The following is a 7,903-nucleotide window of genomic DNA, read 5'->3' as shown; positions in this document are numbered from 1 at the left end:
GAGCTCCCATTCCAGAGAGCCTACACAAAGGTGCCTCTGTAAAGAGACAAATGGCCTCCGACGCTCAGAGCATAACCCTTGGCAGGGCTCAGCAAGCGCACGTTGAGTTCTTGGTCGTCCTTCCAGCGAGAGCAACAGCTTTTCCCTGAACCTGCTGAGGAGGCAGAAAGGCTGTGCAAAGCTGTGTTTCCATTCTTGGTTCTCTCCGCTGTCAGTGGGCACTTGTTATTTCCCGAAGCCTTCTCCTGGTGGCTGTGTTTGTTTAGAGACAGCTCCAGGAGCCCCCAGAGCTGTCTGCACAGCATACCTTAGATGTGGTATTTATTTTCTTAGTCCTGTGAACACCTGGGAGGAAAAGCAGAGAAACTGGGATTTATTTTTCAAATTGGTGTCATAATATTGTATAAAAAGGGAAGGAAAAAAAAACCACCCCCAGCTTCTTTCTTTTTCAAGCCAAAGTGTGTTTCCTGTTTGAGTTCCAAGCCCTGGTGGCAGTCTATTCCTGAAGGCAGAGAAGTCAGGCGGGAAAGGCCGTTTGCTGAGGAGACCAGGAGACAAACCATCAGGTGGTTCCTCCAGCCTCTTTGCACCTAGTCCTCCCAGAGTATGACCTGAGGGCCCTTCTGATGGTCTTATTTGTGTACATATGTGTTGCGTATATATTCATAAATATAAATATTTATTTACTGATAGACTTTTCCTGATTTAAAAATATATATTTAGCATAGGAACAGAAAATGGAAAAGATAAAGAAGGTTTTACTCCTCCATTCCACCATTTCCTTGTCAAGACATATTGCCCTGTGATGACTGTGTGATTTAAGGGAAATGAAAGTAGATTCTTATCATAGAGAAACTGAGAATTCTTATTCTGGATCATTAAAACAACCATGAAATATATACTGGGCAGGATTTATTCTTCCATTTATCAGATAAGAAAACCGAGTCTCAGAAAATTAAGAGACTTGTCCATGATATCTTGGCTAATGTGGTTTGGGATGAGGTGCCACTTAAGAAGATACAAAAAAAGAAAAGGATACTCGATAGAGAAAATAACCACACATCTTGGAACAGAGTCATTTCTGGTCACTGAGAAATGATTCCATTTGAATCCAGGTTGCCAGGGAAGAATAAATGTGCAGCACATGTGTGCATAGGCCAAGCCCACATGAGAAAATGAGGCCTCATGATTGATGCTTCTCAATGATGCTCTTTGGCCTGAACTGATGAGAAGTTGGTCTGAGTTGAAGGCACTGAACAGATCATCAAACTCTCCACATATCACCTCATCACGGTCATCATAGTCTCTCAGCATGGAAACAACCCGGCTGGCTACAGGGATAACCTCCGTGGAAAGTCACAGGAGGGCTGAGGTATCTTCTGCAAGGTACTGCCAGCCAGTACGCAGAAGGGTCTCAACAAAGCTCTGTGGGCTTCCTTCAGCTGGTGCTGGCATTACCCTCCTTTCCCGAGAGCAAATGTCTATGGAGCTTCTTCGATAGAAGAAACATTTGCCTTGCTCCCTCAGGCCTCCATCCCCTCTGAGATTCCTCAAGAGGAAGCCTGGGCTCGCTGGACATTGCTCCGCTGAGCTTCCTCTAATCTCCTGGCACTGAGTCAGGAGCTTTGTTCAAGGAAAGGAAAATTACGATTGTGTGTACAAATTGATTCTAACTCTGAAGGAAGCAGTCATCTAGGACCGTGTGGACTGGACATCTAGGACCATCCTGCTCAACCTATCAGTGCAGAGCACCGGGCAAGGGGAAAACCAGGCCACCCGAAGAATCTCCTGAGGAATTGGAGCCATGGTGATGGGATCAACAAGCTCCAGAATGACAGCAGGTACCTTCTTGGAAGCCAATTGATTCTGAAACACACACAGGTTCAGATTTGGGGTCACCAATGCTAAGGCATTTACAGAAGTGTTTGCATGTTTCAGCCCTGATCCCCCAACACTGAGGCTGTTGACACATGGCACTATTATGAGCACATGAAACTGATTCTCAAAGATTCACAAGTCAGAGACTGGCCCTCTGCCCACTCTACTCTAGTGCATAGGACTTACAATGTTGCTTGAGAAACATGTCCCAAGTCTTCCTTAGAGCCAGAGTATAACAAACTTGGGTGGAATTTCACTTCCAATGTGGTACCTTCAGTAAGCCTAGGGTTGGTGTTTATTCTGATCTTGCCACTCATCCCTTAACTTCTGTGACTGTGATTTCTTACTATAGAGTGCCTCATCAGAGTGGACCTCACAGCAACCTCTGAGATTGGCAGAGAGGTATTATCATTCCAATATTAATAATGAAAAACAACAACAACAAGGCTTACAGAGGTTTAGTAACTTCTCAAAATCACACAGGCAGTCGGGGGATAATTCAGTTCTGATTCCTCACCTTATTCTTAGTCTGGCCATGCCACTGACATGTTCTCACCTGCCCCCCACACGTCTACCCCACTAGCAATACAAAGAATAAAACAAGAATCTTTGACACCTTGTGTTGTCCCTGGACTAATGGGCTAGGAGTTGCTATGGCTTGGTCTTTGTGGGTTTCCTCCAATAAGTTGAGAATTGAGATAGACTTAGTAGGATGATTACATTTCAGGTCAGAGACCAGCTCCTCTCAAGAGAGTTCTTTCTACAGATGGAAAAGATATGTTAAAATTGCCAAATAAATTAGGAAATACTTGGCAGAACCTGGAAGAACCTCCAGACTGGCGTTACATAACATGTATATACATTATACATATGCACATTATATAAGGTAACATAGTACTTAATGTGCTGCATATATTATGTAAATTACATATTTGTGAGTAATCATGATAAATATAGAGACCCACTAATCACTTTTTACACATACTCAGTGACAGATTAGGAAGTTTCTTTGCCAGAGAGTCTTAAAACTTACTCTCTCCTGCTGCTTTGGTTCCAACTCCTGCCAAAAATAATTGCATCAACTTTTCCCATCTCCATCCCCCTTTCCTGCTGGCCAAAATTCTCAGTTACCTCCTGTCCCAGCTAGTACCTTCTATGGAATACTACCACAATTGGGATCATAAAAATAGAATCATGTGGATGGGAAGGATCTAGACTCCCAGATTCCCTATGTCACAGGCTTACCTTCCCCCGCCTCAAAACTTGCAGACAGGTGAGTGCCTAATGCTAGTGTTAAAGGAAGAGAGGAAGGGAGACAGGGAGGGAAAGGAAGAGTCTCCGAGCAAGGAAACCAACTCTCCAAGCAAGGAAACATCCTAGTGTTTCTTGGCCACCAGTTCCCAGATCCAGCAATAATCAATCAGGAAGTTATTTCAAACAGAATATCTGAAACCATAATTACCTAAATGTGTTTCGCAAAATACTAGTATCCATAAAATGCTCCATGAAAAAAAAAAGTTCTGTGGTCAAGTACTAGATCCCCTTCTAGGAGATGCATCCAGGGGCTTATCTCTAAAAACTCACAGTAAAGAGGCATAGGGACCTTTATTTGTCTGCCAACATCTATAGATTAGAAACACTGCCTTAAGCCCACTATTTCTTCTTTTTGTTTTGGGGAAAGATGGGAACATGAAAGTAAACATCCTCTGCAATATTCTTCCAAAAAGTAATTTTCTAGGATAAAGAGTGTCCATTCTTAAGAAACTCGTTCTTGTTTCTTCTATGTGATTGTTTAACTACTTTTATTGTTCCCATTGTTCTTCATGTCTTCAAGCTAGAACCTTGGGTCTGGACTCAGCCCTCTGAAGGAATTGGGATTGGGGGAAAATTAAGGAGAAAACATGATAGCTGACAGGGGTCAGGCTTCATCTGTGTAACTCCAGAAAACAGAACTCGGTTTACACAGCACAGTTGTAAAGACGTCTATTTTAACTCCATTTAATGACTGCTCTTAGAGCTGACCTAATAAGGTGAGTGCTACCTTGTGGGGGAATGAACAGCCACCAGCTCTTATAGGGAAAGCCTTGACCCAGTTGGGTGGGAAACAAGCAGTGGTTGTTCTACCTTGTTCAAAAAGCTGTTGAAGTGTTTTTGTAAGCATTAATGTTAAATCAATAGTTCTATTACTTCTTTTTGAACAGTATACCTTGGCTTCTCTTGTTTTTTGAAAGAATGAAAGGTGACTCCCAGAGAGATGTCTGAATAAGTGGATGCTGACCAGTTGTACCACATTTATACATGGGAGGACTAATCTGACTCATTGTACCCTCAAGGGCAGCCAGTGGCAGTGATCTCTCCTTGGTAGCTGTGAGAATTAAAGGAATGAGTTAAAGTATTAAGACAAAAAGAAATTTTGCATCTCTATCGGGGCCCATATTAGCAGTTTGGAATTCTTTTCCTGGTCACAAATACCAGACCTGCATCTGACTTGCAATAACAATGAAAAAGAAACTATCCCACATCTTGAATATCAATCAAATTTTAGAAAGAAAAGAAGAGTAAAATTGTACAGAATTGCACATGGGGCCATTATTTTTAGTCCAGCATATTGGAGTGCATCATGTAACTTTCTACTACAGAGAGGACCAGAGAAGGAAAACAGAAAAGGGAATTCCCATGTATTGTTTATTGGGTGCAAGGCACTGCATCAAAGTCTTTTCATGTGCTATCCCATTTAAACCTTAGAGTAGCCTACCATATGGGCATTGTACTTATTTCACAGGTAAGGAATTCGTATATAGAAAGGTGAAGTACTTATCCAAGATCAGATAGATAGCGAGTGATAGAGCTGGGATTAGACATGGCTCTTTCTCACATCAAAATGTATGCTTTTCTACTATATTTTAGTGTCTTTAACGTTCTTATATAACTATTTTCCACCCTGCTATCATTCTGGGTGAGGTTACATGACATTGTAATCTCCTATCTGGTCAACCTCTGTATATCCATCTAATCATATTCCTATTTAAGAACTTCCAGTGCTTGCCCACATTTAAATTCAACAACCTCCATGGACAGCTGGAACCCACTGCCTCATTCTTGCAATCAAATTGGCAGTCATCCCTTAATCATCAATGTTTCAAATGCTAACTGAATGGGACTCATTTCCCAAGGCCTACATAATAAATTTTCTATTTATCTCTGTGAGTAAGAGAGCCCCAAGCACCCTTCTCAGACTGAAATGCCACTGTCAGCAGTGACTGGCCTGCTTGGGGACGGAGAGCTAGGGTTGTGGAAAGGAACCTCCAGCAAGAAGGCTTTGCATGTGATCCTCATTAGTGATAGGCGTGGGCTGGGCCATCTGTGTTCCACAGGAGAACAGAATGGCAGGCTGCCTTTCACATGCCAAGAGAAGCAATCTAATGGGAAGATCCAGAAAGCTCAAAAAAAGGAGAGGAATTTTTCTTCATGGGCATCTCTGTGGGAAACCAGGGACATAGAAAACCAAAGGTTTTTGGAAATTAACTGCTTCACTTGCTGGGCATTCCACCCTTGCTACCACTTTATTCTTCATGTCCATGGTGCAGGATGGCAAGCAGAGCCCCGCAGCCTCGCCTACTAACTAAACTCCCTTAGATGGAGCCAATGATAAACCTATGTTATCCTGAAATCTGTGAAGGCAAAGGCAGGTACATTATAGCAAGGCATCAGAGTTTGCAATTAAGTCTCCAAGTCTCCCAGGGTCAGGAAACATTGCAAATAGAAGAGACCATTTAATTGGATGCTCAATGCAGATTCTAGAGAAGTAACCGGGAAATATGGAGGGCTACTCTAAATGCAATTTGGAAACAAAGAGGATAACATCTAACCCAGTATTTAATGTGTAGTAGCTAATGAGTAAATATTTGTTAAATGAATTAATAGGTACAGTAAGTATAGTGAGTATCTGTCCTTCTACCCTGGAATAGATAGGGAGGGAGGTGGGGGAGGGGGGATGAAAGCTTTTTAACTAACAACTCAGGAACTTGAAACCACAGGATGTAGAGGGAGCTCATGGGGGCCTTTAACTACCCAGACATCTGTTGACTGATGGATACAGCTAAATATGGATCATCAAAGGGCTTTCTAGGTCACATGGAGGGCAGCTTCATGATTCAGAAAATATGAAATTCAACTTGGACAGAAAGACAGAAATATTTGCATTCTACTTCTTAGAGATCAGGTCAGAATTGACAAAGAATAAAAAAACAGCACACAAGTGGAGTTACAACACAGTAAGAGACCCACATAATAAGATACAGATTCATGAGATGAAAAGAGATAGAGAACTGAAAATTTTTTAGCAGATTTATTTGGGCAAGGGAGATGAGCATGAATACTGTGGTCCAAAAATGGAAAAGGGGACTGAGGAATCTTTTATTTTTAAAGCATAAAGTTGAGGTAATGGTAAAATAGAAATTTCCAGGCATTGATAAAATCATTCCTAAATAGCAACTATCATTTATTGTCCAGTCCAAAGCCTATTACTTTTTTAAATATGTTTTTATTGATTTTAAAGAGGGAGAGGGCGAGAGAGATAGAAATATCAATGATGAGAGAGGATCATTGATTAGCTATCTCCTGCATGCCCTCCCCCCAACTGGGGGATTGAGCCCACAACCTGTACATGTGCAATTCCCTGACCAGGAATTGAAATGTGACCTCCTGGTTCATAGGTCCAACACTCAACCACTGAGCCTCACCAGCCAGGCCAAAGCCACTTTTAGACCACTTTTAAACTTCACAAGAACCTGAAGTTGGTCCTATGTGGTTCCCCATTTGACAAATGAGGAAACTGAGAAACAAATGAGAGCAAACCTCATGCGGGAAGATCCAGGATTCAGATCTGTCAATATCTGCCTTCAAAGTCCATGTTCACACCTGCGGTGCCCTCCCTGGTTCCTCTGAGCTTCAAGCATGGTGACAGGGATTTGCTACCCCCAAACCAATCCCCTGTACATGACTTCCTTCTCAAACTGAAAATCCAAGTCTCTCTCCTCCCTCTTCCACAGAGCAGAAGTGGCAAATACCATTCATTTGGGCACAGAGGCACACTGAGGAGAAGGGGCAGATGTGGGCAGCAGAAGGTCCATGCACACCTTACCCACCCCCCTTTTTCTTAGGTTCACTCTCCAAGGCACCAGCTTGGCCATATCCTAAGACACTACTCAGAGAATAGACAGCCAACAATGAATGCCCGATGAAGAACTCTACGAGATCAGAGCATTCACATAATATGAAACGTCATATTAAAAGATTCACAGAGACAATGTTAAAGATCAAGAGCAGTGAGCCCTAGCTGGTTTGGCTCAGTGGATAGAGTGTCAACCTACAGACTGAAGGGTCCTGCGTTTGATTCCAGTCAAGGGTACATGCCCAGATTGCAGGCTCAATCCCCAGGAGGGGACGTGCAGAAGGCAGCCAATCCATGCTTCTCTCTCATTATTGATGTTTCTATCTCTCCCTCTCCCTTCCTCTCTGAAATAAATAAAAATAAAAATAATATTTTTAAAGATCAGGAGCAGTGAAATGAGGTCAGGTAGTCAAACATCTGACTTAGTAACTGATAGTGAAAGGTGGGATGGAAGTTTGAAGTGGTCTTTTAAAAATCTCTTAGATGAATTATAATTTGGGGTTAAAGACTGCTTCTAAAATAATGTCCCCCCCAAAAAAAATTTTTTTTAATTTTTTTTCCTTTCCAAAATAAATTATTTTTAAAATGGAGTCTTACTAAGAATTACAAGGTAAGGGATAATAAAATGGTTATTTCTTTTTACCTTAAACAGTACAAAAGGAAAGGAATTTATAAACCCCACAGTGTGTCAATCCAGAAAGAGATTCCAGAAAGTCAGCATTTTCTGTTGAGGGACTAGACAACAGTAATTAATGAATTTATTTGTTTATCTTTTTTTTTTTTTTAAGAGAACTGGTACCTATTGGTTACCAGAAAATGGCATGATCTTCAAAAAAAAAGAAAATTTCCTGC

The 7,903-nt window shown here is 41.7% G+C and overlaps 1 long non-coding RNA gene across 1 annotated transcript in view; it reads left to right on the top strand.

The window, feature by feature from the left end:
* Positions 1–6: 6 nt before the first annotated feature.
* Positions 7–7,903, top strand: part of LOC107184045 — a 13,633-nt gene continuing 5,736 nt past the window's right edge. Inside the window, exon 1 of the long non-coding RNA XR_001514862.1 lies at positions 7–1,841. This is a non-coding gene — a long non-coding RNA (uncharacterized LOC107184045). The remainder of the gene's footprint in view (positions 1,842–7,903) is intronic.

The sequence above is a fragment of the Myotis davidii genome, unplaced genomic scaffold (assembly GCF_000327345.1).
Source record: "Myotis davidii unplaced genomic scaffold, ASM32734v1 scaffold1252, whole genome shotgun sequence".
Lineage (NCBI taxonomy): Eukaryota > Metazoa > Chordata > Mammalia > Chiroptera > Vespertilionidae > Myotis > Myotis davidii.
Note: the sequence above shows the minus strand (reverse complement) of the source record. Positions and strands in the feature narration are given on the sequence as shown.